At 46.9% G+C, this 18,028-nt stretch overlaps 1 long non-coding RNA gene across 1 annotated transcript in view; it reads right to left on the reverse strand.

Moving 5' to 3' along the window:
- Positions 1–18,028, reverse strand: part of LOC105275051 — a 184,689-nt gene that overhangs the window by 92,792 nt on the left and 73,869 nt on the right. Inside the window, exon 2 of the long non-coding RNA XR_002192980.2 lies at positions 1,740–1,797. This is a non-coding gene — a long non-coding RNA (uncharacterized LOC105275051). The remainder of the gene's footprint in view (positions 1–1,739; positions 1,798–18,028) is intronic.

The following is an 18,028-nucleotide window of genomic DNA, read 5'->3' on the forward strand; positions in this document are numbered from 1 at the left end:
GCTGACTCGTTGATAACGACAAAAGAAATCAGCTCCGCCAGCAGCCGCGATAACGAGCGGCCACAGTTCTCGCCCCAATATCACAGTATTCTATCTCACAGTTTTGGATTTTTCATCCTTTCGAATTTTTCGATTTACGTTACGTCGCGCTGATTGTTCAGATTCGATCGTTAAAACGTTCCTGCAAAAAATACGACACACGTCAGATCAATATATAAGTTGTTCAAATATCGGCATCGAGCGAATTACACACTTGACAACATTTGATGGCGAATAAAAATGTAATACTTGTGTTGAGAAGCAGTCGACAAGTTAACGATATTTATATTCCAGACGAAGCGAACTTGGGGAACACGTTATCGAGTGATTGGTTCGAGTTAGAGATTAACTCAAAGATGATAACTGCGGTAGCGTATCATCCCCGCACCCTCAGAAAGGATTTCTGATAACAAGACGAAAAATATTCTTGACTACTTTAATCGTATTACAAGTATAAAAAATATGAAAATAAAACAATTTTTTATTTTAATCAGTAATTTCGATTCTTCTCTCTCGAATTAAATAAGATTGTCTTACTGTCTTGAGACAAGAGTAACATATACAAATTTATGCTTATATATTCTTGTATGTAGAATAATTTGATATTAGCGCCACTTTATAGTAAGCTTTGTCGATGTCGACGCATCATTTTCTCACAGTCGCTCGTCGACTCGGCGCTTCTGTGTCCTTTATTCGAATAAAACGGCCAATATTTATGTGTTGCAATCGAAAATCGGGAAAGTGTTTCTATTATTTACAATGCAAGAAATATTAAAAGATATGGAAATGTAAGTAAGTATATACAATATACTTACTTGAGAAATAAGATTCGAGATAAGACATTTCCATATCTTTTAATATTTCTTGTACAGAATTGCACTTATTCATTGTAAATAACAGAAACACTTTCCCGATTTTCGATTGCAACACATAAATATTGGCCGTTCTGTGCAGATTCTACAAATTCTCTTAGAAGAATAGAATAAGATGTCTTTTAGATCTCACAATATTCTTAAATCAAGAATATTTTGAACTTGCTACAAATTTTTATCTAAATCCTTCTGAGAAAATGAATGAGATAGCACCAAGATTATTTGGATCTAGATTTTCGAATTTTCTATTCAAGATTAAAATATGCTTCTGTTCAATAATAAATATGATTGTCGCTATAGCGATCTTATTTTATGATAGATTAAAGAGTAATAGCATTAAGTCCAGAAATCTTTTCTGTGGGTGAGCAATTACCAGCACTCAATTTTACGACTTTGCTGCCATCGTCGCGACGTAAAAGACTAACAATCGAGCCAGCTGCATTACTCGTTCACGGAACGCTGCGAAAATTGCTGTAGCTATAATCTAATCTGGCTCCGCATACAAACTTTCATGCTTGGGATCACTTGAAAGTGACGTCGAATTATCACGACAGGTTACCGGCGGTCGTGCACCCACGTTTCAAATATCTACATACGTGACAGGCTACGCGGTAGCCGCGCATTTCCTTCTTCCCTTAGATTGCGTAATTTACATAGCGGGGAAAGTTGACCGAACAGAACCGTGCACGGTGTCGTTGCTCCGCGGTTACACTTATTCCGATGTGTGTGTGCGCGCAACGAAAAATGAAAAGAAAAAAATGTCTGAAAAAAACGGTGAACGAAGAAAAACAACAAACCACAGCGAAGAAAGAGGAGAAATGCACTTACGTGTTCTCCGAAATCTTGACGATCCCCTAAAAAGCGAGTGCGACTGCAATCACAGCGTCTGAAAGAGAAAAAATGTCAATCTCAAACGAAGCGACAGCATTTTCGCGAAAGATGAGCCATACACGGACGATGCTTGTGATAAAAGACTTCGAATTTATCTGATACGATATAAAATGAGAAGCGAAATGAAAAAGGGTAAAGCCGCGGCGAATAAAGTTTGAAAAAGGGCGAACAGGCGGGACGAAGTTAAAACTGACGAGTAAGTACGTTACAAAGCTCGCGGTCGCTCGCGCAATTAGCGCAGTATAATACAACCCGGTGCAGTTTGCTCTTTTAAAAGTCCAGTTATGGATGTCAATGGGAAGAAAGGCAGAGATAGCCGGCGATCGAACAGAGACGGCAAGCAGAACCAGAAAAAACCTCTATTCATCTGGCGGCTCTGAAGGGCGATTTTAAGGGCAACTCCATTATTAAATTTCGACTAATTTATCACTGCGTCTCACCACGTTGACATAATTCCCCATTTTCATTCTATATCATACTTTTTTTTAAATTATATATCATATTTTAGTTTTTCTTCGATTATTATTATTTTAATAATGTATTCTATTTTTTGACTAATTTTTCTCTCAATCATTATATTACGTTATAACGATGCTCGCGTCGCTCGCTGCGCTTTTCGCGCTTTTCACGTCGTCACGCGACGTCACGGGGATGCTACGACGGCTATCTTTCATCATGCAAATGATCCGATGTGAGCAACGGCCGCCAGGAGCGTAAACGCGAACGCGGCGAAAGGAAAGGGACACGCGTGCACGCGGGACACGTGCGTGTCCCGTACATAGGAGAGGCAGTGCGTTTTGCGCCCGTATGTATGTATTTAAGTTGACCTCGGGCAACTTTCACCATTGCGCCGGAACGCCGTCCTGTGCGCGGGATACGCCGTTAACCCGCTGCTCGTGTATGCGAGCCTCGTTGAACGTAATTTATGCACGTTGCGTGCGATCATGGTCTCGCCGAGACCCGCGCTTGCATGGTCAGGTACACGACGAGAGGAGGAGGTAGAGGAGGAGGTTGGACCCAGGGCCGGTGCACTCACTGTTTCATCGATATCGAGAAACGAAATAGTAGAGAGGGATTACACCCCATTTTTTTACGGAATTTGTTGTCACTTTAGCTTTGCGTGCTAGCAAAGAGGCGAGCAATCTCGTGAAGCGACTAACATTGCTCTCTTGATACGCGTTTATCATTGAATTTATATTTTATGGTTATTTAAACACTCTGCAATTGGCTTCGTAATTTTGTAATTATGATGCATATTAATTTGATGAGCAAATCATGATTAATTTTATCAATCATCTCTTTGATGGCGTATAACTTCATCGTGGTTTGTGGAGATAACTCGGTAGCCGGCCCTGATTAAACCTTGCGCAAACGCCCACGGTTAGTGCACCTTGCCTTCTCGCGAGCGAATGCATCAGCGCACGCACCACCCGCGCTTTACGGAACCCTACCAGATATCTCTTGCCCTTCTCACTCGTCGATCGTTTTCTCAGAACATCCATCCGTCGTTATCGAGCGAGATGAAGAGGAAGAAGCAATAATGATGCGCAGGCATGTACTCATGAGCTCGAGTCATAAAATATAATGGTGCGCGTATTAATTTCGTGTAAACTGATACACAACATATATTATTATATAACCGACATGCGCGTGTTTAACTCGCGCGCTTACTCAGCTTCGTTATCACGTTTAATCTAGCGAATTAAATGAACGTGATAATAACATAAATAACATTACTATTAAATACGAATTAAATAATAAAACTAACAGTAATAACTAATATTAATATCATAATAACAGTAATAGTTACATCAACATTTCTCCTCATTATATTAATTAAACATACGTGCTAAATCTCCAAGACAAGTGAACATCTTCCACGTCAACGAACGCGTATATAACTTCCCATTACACAAACTCGCCGGCACGGTGCATCGCGAGGAGAAAGTACGGTATCCGCCAGCGGTATTTCCATCGGTGTTAATTAAGTAAAAATAGCCGCAGAAACACGGTCCGAGCGACCGAGGCGATCGAAGGCGATCGAAGGCGTCTTTTGACGCGCGACTGACGTGATCGAAAGTATCATTGTACCTTAAATAGCTTTACACGCGATGCCAGGCCGATGATGATGCCTCCGGCACAGTGATCCTTGCCCGAGATCCTTCCTTCCTTGCCTTCCTCGTAAACTTTCGAAACGGAGACGAGACGCGGATCTTCTAGCGGAATCGCAGGGAGATAGAATCGATAGAACGAATCTTGGAGGATTTCCCGCGTCCAACATTAATTATCAGGCGGTCAATAAATTCGATTCGCCGAATCAGATAGATGCGGCACGCATGCAGAACTTCGGAAAACTTCTCGTTACTTCCTTCTTCTTCTTCTTCTTCTCTTCTTTCGTTCTTCCCCACGACATCGATCGCTCAAGTCAATCCTCTTTCGCAAAAGTTTCTGAGGATAAGAAGAATCACGACGAGTGAAGAATTGACGACGCGATGTCTTTGCGATATCTGCAATCCGCATTGTTTCTTTTTTCTTTTTTGTAATTAGAAGGATCATCTGTAATTGCAGTTTTATATGGAAAGTAATTTGGGACTTTGGGAAATAAGTTCTCAATAATCTCAGATGCAGATTACGTGTCATTAAGGGTTTTCCCCGGTGAGGAACCCCAACTTATCGGAACTGTCAAACTCGTGATTGAGCGATATGGAGTAAAACCAGCTGCGGACGAAAAAGTTAGCTCGAGCGAAGAGCTGGCTTCAATTTACTGCAGTTATCAAATAGAACTAAAATGTCAAGTAACGGAGTAAGTTTCGCGTCTTCTCGCAAAGAGTTCCGAGAGGGACAGCCTGCGAATAATGTCGCAATACCGCTAGTAATACCTACTTCACAATGTCCTATTTGCAGGCCCGATATGAGCAACAGGATGCTAGTTTAAGTTATAACAGCTAGTACAGCCTCTCACATCGCGCTACCGCGATCTATAACGATGTTCTTATTCCTACAGACAATAATAGGTACAAAGGATTTTTAAAACGTCTAAATATGCTTGATTAATAATAGAACCATCAAGAGATTTTCTCATCTACGGTTCGTGATTCTCTAATGGCGTAGCTGTATCATAATATAGGCGCATACGAGCGCAAATGAATGATCAGAAAAGATCAGGAAAGATCAGAAAGGATGAGGCTAAAATGCCAGTCCGAAGTATCTGCATTTGACTCGTACAACTCGCCGGCATTTCTATCGCGAGAACCAATCGCCATCCCGACTAGAAATTTATCCAGTGGTCCTGATCAGGTTGACCTTATTTTATTATCAGGTCCTGATAAGGTAAATTCATCAGGACCTGATCAGTCATGTAACGCAGCACAATAGTTAGGTCCTTATCTGGATATCCTCATCAGTTTATATCGGGTTGAATTATTAAATCCTTACTACCCAGAAAGCACCAAGTCGTCTAAAGGATTACTAAAACTTGATATTTTCGGTGAGTGTAAGAGTCCTTAGAACATATACTACTAGTATACGTTCTAAGTAAGAGTCCAAAAGAAGAGAAGAAAAGAGCATCGGATCGGTTTTCCAGATGGTTATTTGTAAGGTGCTAACCAAATGTTTCTTGCGAGAACGTCACGCCTGACCTGGCCATCTATCGGTCGCTTGGTGAATCAGAGGCGGAAAACACACACTTGTGTTGATTTTTGTCTCTTATTGTTCCATAATCGAATACATTGAAATGTATATGATATAAAAATAATTAATACTCGCAAATTAAGTAGAAATTACTATTCTTTCTGCATTAAGTATATAACGTACATTATAATATGATAAACTACGTATGGTCCGATGTAGGACCAGATGTGGGAAACCTTTACCTCTAAATTTAAAAAAATATCAGGATGAAGGAATAAGATCCTTAGTAGGTACTAATAATGTAAACCTCAACAAAATTTGTACTTTGAAATATCAGGCATAACGTAAGAAGGTCCTAATATGTTCCTTATTATTTTAACCCTAAAAAGGTCATACATATTTGAACCTGATAAGGATATTCTTAGGTATACCTTATTCAGGATTACCTTACGCCAACCACGTCAGGCCCTTATAACATAGTAGGTAAACCTAACAACATTTTTAGTCGGGATGGTGCCTCGGCTTCACATCGACAGATCCAGCATGCACAAAGTCAATCTCTCCTCCCCCTCGTCCTTTCTTCGTCTCTCACGCTTTTCCTAGCAAGTTTCGTGAATTCTTTCTTCCCTTCTCGCTCTCGCATTTATCCGATATAGTCGCGGCTGTGGATGGATTGCCTTTCTCGCCCCGGTGAAGCATTCCCGCACCTCGAGGATCGACGCTCCGCGACGGTGCGCGATTCGTGATCCAGCAGCCACGACGAAGATCATGATTCTCGTGACGCGGAAGTCGAGCCGGCCGAAAAGAAGCCTCGGAGCTCGTGCCGGCTCGTTTTCTTCTGCCTCCACTTTCGACGTCTTTGGTGTTCTGTTCCTTTTCTCATCCTTAGTTTTATACAGTTGGAGTAGTTTTTCCTGAATGCGCGCGACTAATCATCACATTGATTACAAGAAAAATGAGAAATGAAAAATTGGATGTGTTATATTATTATATGTAGTGCTTCGATCGAATTTGAGAAATGTTTATTTCTTCATTTCTTTTGCTATTTGCTGGTGTATAATTTCTGTGTTTTCCATTTTTCTTTTCCGTTTCCTGTCTCTCATTCTGCGCGGTAAGTCTTAATTGATATTCAAGGATCACGAGTGCCGCAATCTCGAGAAGTTCGCAGATTCCGAGGCACACGCTACAGGCACGCGAAAACGAATTCCTTGGCTTCGCGCGACGATTGGCGTCTATCTTCCGATCTGAAATCGCTCATTCATTCGTAAGTTCACCCTTGCGATACGATTTCCTTAATTCCTCCGCAGGATGAAAATCCAGAAAGGACCACAAACTTCCAAGTAGACCTAGTGACATCTCACTCTTCCTCTTCTTCCCTACCATCATACATCCGCACGTACATACGTGCATCCATACGTCCAACACACACGCACGCACGCACACATGCACCGCGAATCATGAATAGGCCCCGCGTAACGCAGCAGCGCTTGCTTGCACTTGCACTTACACACGGAAGCGGCGGAACACGTTCGTCACCGACGAGCCAGGACGTCGTGTAACAGTAGGTCACTAGTGAAAGTGCCTAGACGACGGGATGATCGCCGGCGGTGCACCGCGCAGCGGCCGGTTCGGCTTGGCTTCAGCTTCCTGGTGCGAGTGGGCACGATTCCCCGCCGAATATAATAGCAGCCTCCGAACGCCCGTCGATATTACTACCGGGGAAGGGGGCGGACGGGGGAAGATTGACCGAGCATGAGAGACAGAGAGAGAAAGAGGGAGAGAGAGAGATTCTTCCTCTTAGATACCGTCGAGTGCCCGACGAACGTATTCATTACGGTCGTTCCTCTCGCCCGTAATAGGCCACCCGGCGAATAATTGCACGGGCAGGAAGTTGTTTTCGCGCTGCTGCACCCCCCTCATCGGCTAATGCTCCCGCGAGCTCGTTTCTTTCGCCCGCGCGCGAGGAAGATGCATGTACGATATGTAATTTGGAATTACGACCTTTTAGCCGGCTCCAGCGCCGACTTTGCTGTAGCTTGTTCTTGCGGGAGCGACCTAGAGTTATGCCTGATAGACACGATGACTTTTGCATTGCGTGGCTATTGGCCAGCGGAGGGCAACGCTGGTTCGTGGAGCAAAACATGTAAATTAATTGTTTTATTATTTTTTTTTATATATTATGTGTGACGAGTAACACCGTAATATCCGTCAGGTATATCTGCGTGTTACGTTTTATTCGCAGGCTTTCATCTTTGTAAGACATACGGAAACAAGACCATTTATAATGCATCCTCGTGCGTTTGTTTGTCACAAGAAAGAAAGGTGCGAGAGAAATCTAACAATTATGAAATTCCACATACGCTGTGGAAATACGTTTTTCACGGAAAAACGCGTTACACGAACGGCTCGAGATTTAATTATCGTGCTTGATATTGTAGTCCACCGCAGAATCGACCTGCGCGGGCTTTAATTATTCCCTGTAATCGGGGCGACGACCGCTGTCCCGAATGAGAGTTGCGAAAACGCCGCGGATGGAAACACGTGAAAACTGTCGCCGTTTACTCTTCGCCGTCTCGCTCGATTAATTCCACGTGTGCCTGCACCCGCAAATTTGATCAATTATTGAAAAATTCCGGGGCATTATTTATTTAGAATCCTCTTTGACATCCTGAGAAGAAACTTCAGACGGCATCAGCATATTGTTTATCGGCGCACAACGAGATTGCATGCCAAGAAGAAGAACACATTACATCGGCATAAACAACGAATTCGGCGATGATGCAACAGCGCTCGGAGACGCATCGAGATGCACTGCGCCGCGCGGAAATCCGCTCGTAACGAGGACGAACGTTACGAGCGGCCGCGGAGATTTCACCGGCGCGTTTCCTCGTTCCGAGAGCCCGGCTCCGTAATTCATCCTCGTCTAAGGCTTCCTAATCCTCGCTCTCCCACGGGGAAGTGGTTCGAAAATAGTTTCCCGTTGCGCTCACGGTCCACCAGCGAGCGCGAAGACGGACTCTCTCGGCGGCACGCGGGGAGAATCGTTCCTCATCTCCTCTCCGAGAAACCTTCTGAATTTCTACGAAGCAGACGAGCAGAGAGACCCAACTTTAAATTTTCCAACCGGTGCAGCAAAAACCACAAAATTCAAACGTTCTTTAATATCGAAATGACATTCTTCGGACTGCTGATCATGCGGTTTTCAAGTTTGTGGAATATAAAAGATGAAAATGGTGCAGGAGATGAATAAAGATGCGCAAGCGAACGATCAGAAGAGAGAGAATTTTATCTTCTCATTGAAAATTTTTGTTTAATGCCGTTCAATTTTTCAACCCTTCCACCACGAGACTCGACGTAGATTCTCCGCGCTAGACGATTTTCTCGTCTCGCAGGGGTTTTAAAATTTAATCGATCAGTCGGTCAGTTGTATTATAATACGCGGTAATATCGATAATGGATTTTCAAAACGGAGTTACTTAAGAACCGCATGGATAAATCCCCCGCTCGGATAAACATCCCGGGGATGGAAATTGTGACGGTAATAGCAATAAAATTTGTTTACGTTACTGCTTATGCTGATCATTGTGTCTCTTGTTTATTCTGCCAACGTGCAGTAACGCGATTTTGCCTCGCAGGGAACGCGAGGAAATTCGCGGACTCGTTTTTCAAAGAGGGAGAATTTGTTTAACGAGAGGAAATCGGGATTAACATAGAAAACGAAACTTCCTATAAATTTTTCATTCGGATATAGCACGCAGCGCGCTGCATCTGCAATGTTGAATAAACAAGTAAGGTCTCGAGATTAAACTTACAAGTAAACCTGCGGAAGTGTCACTCTCCGATTTTTCTGAAATTTGGATATGTTATAATACATGAAAAACTAAGGGACATGTATTTTTTTTAGCGGCGGAAAAACATATTTAGGGGGTGAAACGACCCCCCAAAATGGGGGGTAAAATGGAAAAATTGCGATATCTTTGAGACCAGTGAAGCGATTTTAATGATTTTTGGTATGAAAGTATCTTTCGATAGAAGACGAAAATCGGCCTAGGTATGTTGGAAGGGGAGTGAAAATTCAAAATCTTATTAAATACTCATGGCATAAAAATGGGTATATAAAAGAAAAACCGTTGGAATTTGATAATCCCGTTGATTTCTGTTTTAAAAATTGTGAGACATCTTGCGGGTTCTGCAATGTGTGTGCAGTAATAAGATGTGCTTGGTGCAAAAAATCTTTGTGCACAATACATTTTTTTAACGAATATCATGTATGTAAAACTTTCAAAAAATGATTTAATTGTCAAATCAGCCATTTATAAAATAAAAGTAATAATAAAAAATTAATGAAATAAAAACACAAAAAAATTAAATTGTTAGACACGATCGTGTGGAGCTTACATCTGAAAGGGAGTAGGAAGACCATCTGGATCTTACATCTGAGGAGACAAATGTCATTTTCGATGCGATTATGAATTTCTGCATGCGTGCAACGCGCGCCAGGAAAAATTACGATGCAAGCGACGTCGGGGAAGAAGCAAACAAAAAATAAGCGAAAGGGAGAAGGAAGAACACCTTCAGTTCACCGTGTCAGTGGGTTAATGGCGACGATAAATGAGAACGAAGCTAATAGGTCTGCCCGAAGAGAAACAGAGACAGGGAGAGGCAGTCGCCGGTGTCGTAATCGTGCTTAACCATGTGTCTCTCGATTCTCATTCGCGTACCTTAGCATCACACACGTTGCGCCGAGCGTTTTCTCATTTATCCGCAATCTGGCGACACCTCAATATCGTGCGCGCGCACGAGGGATGCTTTTCTCTCCTTACGCGCGATGCTCGCGTTTTTTCCCGTATCACCCCCGTGCTCGCCGTGTAGACAGAGCGCCACGTAAGAGCGACGAGGGGGCATCGTAATGCGGTCGCAAAAGAAACGGCGAAGTTGTCACTCCTCTTGGCTTCCACGGATGACACGTCCTTCATGGGGTGCGTTACGCGGATTACATCGCGCCGTAAGAGCGTGTCGCTTTTACATCCGCCTTTACGCGGCTTTTACGTGTCTTCTACGTTCTCGCGAAACCGCCGCTTTAATAACAGATTTCATGGCGCACTTGTACTCCCGGGCGAATCTGCGAGAACGCGAGAAACGCGTAAAATCGCGGCGTAAATGAACCAAGAATTAACGTACCTGGAAAGATAAACTCGTACGCGGAGTGAAAGAACGGAGAATAAAATCGGCGTATATTCAAATGTCGTCGAATCGTCCGACTTCTCTCTCGTTCTCTTTTTCTCTTTTCTTTTTGAAAGAGGAATTAATGTTATCACCGAAACTGAAAAATGGATAAACGCGCGGCCGACGTCGAGATCCGCGGGGGATGCGGAGGGAGAGGGATGCAAAATGCCGGAGGCGCTTCGTGGGAATACGCTTTTACAGGCAACGCGTAAACGTACGTGCATTTACAAGGCATATAAAATGATACGTACACGGAGCGAGGCACCTTCGGCGTGAACGGTAATCGTATATTCCCTCCCCTTCCCCCCTCCTGACCCCTCTTCCCGGTCGACCGCCGCTACTCGCAATATCTGATCAATGTTGCATGAGCAGCCAGTCCACTACGTGTTCTGTAACTATGTGTTCGTCGTATCCTTTGGTCCAAGGATCAAGGCGTCTCCGATCGCGTTCCGCGGCGACTTCTCTTTCCCCGAGACACTATCGACGAGCAGCGTCGGAAAAGCTCCGCGTCTCGATGCTCGCACCGAGATTTCGCACACGGAAATCCCGCATCCTCGAGAATTCCACGATTGAAATTTACGACGAAAACATTTTTATAATTTTTATAATTAGAGCCGACGATCGTGGAATTGTTGCGCGAGGTCTCCTCGATTTTCTTTTACAATTCTTTTACAATCTTTTACAATAGGGAACTGTAAAAGGATTCCGAATGACTGCAAGTGTTGTATGCACGGGTTCTAATCAATTTAAGAACTTGCGCGCGAGATTTTTCCTGGAGAACTTGCGCGTTGCACACAATGCGGGCTCAGTCCCGAAACGTTGCACGCGAGACGCCGGAGATTTAGCTGCCTCTCGCGTGCGCGCAAACGAGCGACGGGTGCTGATGAGGGAACACGATGCGGAGACTCTCGAAAGCGGAGCGAGACGCATCTCGCGAGTGCACCGCGGGCACAAGGCGCGGTAATACACCTCGCGACGCGGCACAGCGGATCTCGGGAGGAAAGAGATAACGCACCGGTAACTCGAGTGAATCACACCGGTACCACAACAGGGTTGGCAGCGTGTCGGGGGTTTACATAATGAGGAATAAAAATAAATGCACGGCGTACGCGTGCGAGAGGCGCGAGTCGCGCGCGCGACTGAATGTCTGGACGCGGAAGCACACGCGCGGAATTAGCGCATCGATCTGAAAGGGCCCTTATTATAGACGTGCGTGCTCTCGAAATAAGTCTCATGCTCCTACAAGAGAGAAAGAGAGAGAGAAAGAGAAGCGCGGAAATACAGAAGGGAGGGAAAGAGGAAGCCCCCTCGCGGCCGCGCGGGTTTGACGTTGAGGAAACCGCTCGGGGAATAAGAAGCCCGCCGCTGCAGTCGGCGTGGTGCATCGCAAAGCGAAGCCGAGGGATAGCTTGAGAAAGAGTGACGACCGGCGAGAGAGAAAGCGAGAGAGAGACAGAACAGAGAGAGAGCGAAAGAGAGAGAGAGAGAGAGAGGAAGAAGGGGGAAAAGCGCACCGGGACGCTCCTCGGCTGTTCTCCCGCCCGCCGCCATCTCTCTCGCTGGATGTTTGTTCATTTTTTTCCACTCCGCGCTTGTGTGTGCCCTCCGCCCTGCCGCGCTTCTCCCTCTCTCTCACTCTCGCTCTCTGCCTCCCTACCGCCCGTCACGACCGTGGTGCGCGCCCTCTCTCTACCCCCCCTTTTCCTCCCCCTGTACCCGCCAACCCTCCCGCCCTCCCGCTCCTTCCTTGGGCCGGAGTAAGGACGGGCATTGACCTCCACGCGGTGTATGGAGCGCTGCACCGAAATACATCGTTGTTGCTCGCACACGCGTCTCTCTTCCTTCCTCTCTCTTTCATTCTCTCTCTCTCTCTCTTTCGTTCTCTCTGTTTTGCCTCTCCTCTCATTCTCTCTCTTTCTCTCTGCATTTCCCTCTGGTCGGTTCTCCCTACGCAGGTCTGCGTCTCGCTCCCTCCGCGCCTCGGGGGCGCGTGGAAAAACCGTACGAAGGGCGTAAACGCGCCGAAAAGGGGCCTCGTAATAGCGCGGCCGAAAAGAATCAGAACGCCTGCAATCCTCTGTCATCTCCACTAAGATCGTCCGAATGGTGTCGTGTGCGGCAGTGATTTCCTAATCAACAACAAATGTCTGGTCGATCCTCGCGAAAGTGTCGAACCCACCTACTTCACCGCTTCCATTCGCTTTATGCACCTAATTACCTTCCTTTTCTCTCTTCCGAAGTTCGAACGCGCTTAGTTTAATCTCGAGCGCGGAAAGAGCAGAAGAATGCAGTTTCAATGGATCAGATTATTGCGTACTCCCTGCGGTGGGGCACCGTATCTTCATCTTTCACCGACGACGCCGACGACGACGAGGAGGAGATGCGCGCACGTCGTTACGATCGATTCGCCCGAAACAGGAAGCGAAAATTGCGGGCTCGAATCATCCATACACGCATCACGAACCCGCCAGCCACTGATTTGCGGTAATTACCAGATAAATTCACTCGTCAGTTCTGCGATACAAAGTAATCAGATACCGGCCATTACGGAGTTCGTTGAAATGCGGTCTTTGAATCTCGTTTGGGAAGTACGATCTTCGAGCGTATAACGGTGTAACGTAAAACCAGTTCGCGTTACTAATTCTTAACATTTTGACAAACTATTATATCGGCGATGTTCAAGAGCTTCCTTCATTCATGCGCAATATTTACGTACGTGCGACAAATAAGCAATTACGTAAAGAATAAAGTTAGCCGTAACACAAGCGCTGTAACTCCCAAGGAGTACGAGCGGCAAGCACGTATGACGTGGCAGTTAAAGTGTTAATGGGGTTTTAATGTCAGGTCATAGCTCGTCGCACGATATGGCCGTTACGTTGACGTCACTGTTCAAATGCCCGTACGAAATCGGAGCTTGGAATTTTCACAATTGCTCACACACACCATGCGCACATGATTCCACCTCTCTCTCTCTCAGAGTACAATAAATCAGAGTACAATAAATCACGTGCAACGTGATATAATCATCGCAAACTTTTATGGCAAAACGCGATATCACTCAATCATCCGTGCCTGATCATCATGAAATCGATTGACAACGCCGTTTATTCCCTTTTCGATTCTACGTGAGAATCTCGTTACCGTATCGTGAAATGACGCTCGTAGCGTCGACGACCTACGCCAACAGAGTCGCGCGCGGGGTGCAACGACGACGACGGCGACGTCGACGAGATCTGTCCACGAGTCAGGAGCGAGATACACGAGAAAGAGAAAGAGAAAGAGGAGCTGCCGTTCGTTAAGCCTCGCGTATTGGCGGCACGTAGCGCGAAATAAAAAATTCAGCCCGTTCGGCCGTCGTCCAGAGAGAGGCCCGTCGAAATTGCACCGCGAGACCGGCAACGCCAGCCGTAACGGACGCGGGGACCGCAAGGGATGACGGCGGGGAGAGGGTGTGAAAGCGAGAGAGAGAGAGAGATAACGAGAGAGGGAGAGCGCAGCGCGACACAATCGCTGCATTATGGGCGCCGCGGCTGCCAAAAGGCTGGCCGGGTTCAACGACCTCCCGATGCACTCCGAAACTCCTTTCCTTCCGCTCCTTCGCCCTCCCTATCCCTCCGCGTGCGGCCGCCGATCGATAAAGCCTGACCGTGAAAACGCGACGAATGTGCACGCGGGCGACGGCCAGTCGATTTTCAGGGGCCCCCTCCCTGACCCCACTCTCTCTCTCTCTCTTACTCTCTCGCAATCTCTCGTTCTCTCCTGCTCGCTCCCCTCGTTCCTGCGCCGGTTGAACCACGCACACCAGTGATGATCCTCGTCCTGCGCATGGGTCCATCGATACCTCTCTGTCCTATCGCAGGATTCTCTCTCTTCCTCGTTCTCCTCTCTCTGCTGCCTTCGCGTTGCATCACGCGCACGTGCGTTCTGGCTCTCTCTCTCTCTCTCTCTTTCCGGAAGCGAGAGAGCACCTCCGAGAGCGTCTCCGCTGCGCCTCGTGAATCTCCGGGGTCCCGAAGACGTAGAACGACGTCGGCGTCATCGTGCAACGACGTCGGTCACGGGGCACGTCAAAACGCCGTCACGTCGCAGACGAACGGGCAGCCCTCGGCCTTAGCCGCATGTGCAGATTATAAGGTCGCGGCGAGCGATTTCCGGGGAAAAAACGCGTGGACCGGCGCGAACGGGGGATGGGAACGAGGCAGATCAGAGAGAGACAGAGGGAGACGGAGGGAGCACAGGTCGAGGACCTGAATGATTATGAAGCGGGCGGGTGGTACGTTCTGATGGGCCGGTACACACGTTGCGCCATCGGCGTACACATCGATAGCAGATGCAGCAAATACGAGTAAAGAATGTTATTAAATAACGCAGTCTCTTTTCTAGGCAAAACGCTGTCATATCTTCCCGATAGAAAAATCACAGATAGAAGTTTGTTTTTGTAATCATCGATCACGCTGGCACGTGTGCTGAAAACGTACGCGAATTTAATGATAAAGGCTCGCAGCTGATTAGCGGGCGACTAATGAGTCCCTTACTTATTTATCGCGCCGTTGTATCCGCATCAGCATCTAACAAAATATTCCTCGGAATGGCGCAAGGAAAATAAAGCTCGTAGCAATTTTGTAGGCGGTTGATATCCGCGCATTTTTTCTCGAAGGCGGCGCATCGTGCGCGTACCGATACGACACGATGGAGTCGCAGAGACAGCCACCGTGGAACTTATGCAAGATTACTTTGATCCACGTAATTGCATGCAAATTCGAGCGGCGCTCGCCGAAACTATTTCGAGATTGAGCAACGAATTACTTAATCGCCTGGGAGAACCGCATCAACGCGCGAATTACATCGTGCCGAGGGATAATTGGATCGCATGTTGGTTTCAGCGAAATGTGTCAGTCGGCTCGCGTACGTACACACGACGTCGAGTTCGCGAGCTGCGTTTGATTATTTTCGGAGTAATAGCGGGGCGTTACGTAAGGCAAATGTTTTCGCGATGCTGCGCCCCAAGTGCAACGCCTCCGGGCGGCGCTTTATTGATCCTGATGATGCGTATGCAATGACTCAAAGTAGACGCACGTGCATTTCCGTCCGCGGTGATGAGGAGAAAGAGAAATAAAGAGAGAGAGAGAGAGAGAGAGAACGCGGAACCAGTGAAAATACTTGGCTCCCAGCAGAAAAGTACAGGAGGGTTTTGTGTGCGACAGGTGGCAGTGTGTTGCACTTGGAATTATGAATGAATGAGAACGCGAGAGAGATCGTACGGAACCTTTTGGTAATCGTGAGGGACTCGCTGGTGTATGGGAAATTACACGTGCCCCGTTGTAATATTAAATAAAGAAATGTGACATCGCAGGAGATTAATAAAAACTTTATTCATTTTTTTCTCTGCATCGTTTTTCGCTGATTCTTCAGCTGTAATCACGACAGCTTTGATTTATTTTTCCTGTTATTGTTTGATATTAATTTATATCAGGAAACACGTTGCGGGAAATATATGTCTCTGTAATGTTGTGACGTTTACTTTGATTCTCTTCATGGCCACGTTAACGGTTATGGCGAAGCAATTGCTAATCGAAGATCGTCATATCTTGTCGACTTTATGGGGGCTTAAAATAACGATCGTTTCTCACGATAACCGTTACTTTTATGATAAAATATGGCAGCACCGTATTTATTCCGCAGTCTCCCAGGCGCAAATACTTCAACTTCATGAATTCTACAAATCTATAAAAAATCGTAACTAGTTTTACTAAAAACAGCGACGACTTCAAATTCGTCAACTCGTCTTCTTTCATATTCTATGCTTCACGCGTTTCTGATCCGAAACAAGCAAGACACGCAATACTTTCCTCCTCCTGGTGATAAAACCAGATTACCTCTCCTCTCACCCTCTTCTCCCGCCCTCGCTTTATCCTCACTCGCACCTTGCCCCTCGTTAGATCCGCACAAAACGCCAAACGATCGCCCGGTTGTGCAGATTGCTCTTGATGCACGGTGCTTGCCGCTTTAAGCCTCTCGAGGCGTAACGTGTGACGCGCGGAGGGAGAAAAGAGCCAAAGAGAGTAGCCTTCCACGGCGGGGGGGGGGGGGGGGGGGGGAGGAGAGAAAACTTCTCACAAGCTCTCCGTTTGCCTGCATTTTCCTCGACACTCGCTGACAAACGAAAATAAGAACCGTCGGAGAGTCGACCGTTCAGCACCTTTCTGCTAAACCGTTCTCCCCGCTCTCCGACCACCCTCAAAAGCCATGGACCTCGTAAAACGACCAGCATTTACGTTGAGAACCAATTCTGTACGCAGATCGGTCAGGTTGAAGAAGCATGATGGAATGAGCAGGACAACGCGTCGTTGTCGTTGTCACGTGTACCCCACGGCATACAGGCACGTGGTAACATGCGTGCGGCACATCCCGGGCGCGCCGCGCTCAGCATCTTGTCTAGAATTCGTTAGGAATATTGCCTAGCGCCCGTCTGTCGGATCACCGTGTACTCTATGCGCCGTAGTCTAGGATAGGTTTACTGGCGTGTGGGGTGGGCAGACGAGCAGGGGGCTGAGGAGAGGAGAGAGAGAGAGAGGGGGGCTGGAGGAGAGGAAAGGAGAGCGAAAGAGAAGGATAAGAGGAGGAGGAGGAGGGGGAGAGAGAGAGATTCAGCTCCATCTGTCGGAGGTGCATACACGGAGAGCTGTGTATTGACTCTTCGTGTATGCGCCCGCGTGCGCACGTGTGTATGTGTGTTTCACAGCGTAGACAGGTCGTTGACCCTACGGCGCGCAGCACTCTGCGCTACGCGTATTCCAAACTACACAAAACACACGACGCTGACGCTTTACAGGCCGTTTCGGATTTAATCTGACGGGTCCGCGCGGGGTGCATGCGCAATCGGCGGTCCAGCGAAGAAACAGCGGCGAGCTGACTGCCCCTCCGCGAGGGAGAAGGCAGAGGGCGAGGGAGAAAAAAGGCATTTAAGACGCGGCAGCGACGATGACAACGACGTCGACGACGACGGGGCGAGAATGGGCGAGACGAAGAGAGCGGGGCGATCGATCGGTTACAAAGCGAGCGTAAGATAGCGGGATTGGCTCTCGAGAGGAAGGAGCGGTCCTTTCCGGCCGCTTCCGGCGCGACCTCGTGCCGCTGACTGTGCGCGACTTCTTTTGCCCCATGCGGGGGATATTACGTAATTCTTCCCCCCTGCTCCCTTGCGGCTGGTATCTCCATTCGGGATTGTGAGCTCGTTCTACCCTCGTAGGGTCCTGATGGCCGAGTATCGGTCGCTGGTCTCTTCTGCCGAGTAATCGACTCTATTGTCTAGTGCACGTTTGATGGATTAAGTTATAACAATATGTTGGAATAGATTATTCTTTCATTTG

This window comes from Ooceraea biroi, chromosome 8 (assembly GCF_003672135.1).
Source record: "Ooceraea biroi isolate clonal line C1 chromosome 8, Obir_v5.4, whole genome shotgun sequence".
Lineage (NCBI taxonomy): Eukaryota > Metazoa > Arthropoda > Insecta > Hymenoptera > Formicidae > Ooceraea > Ooceraea biroi.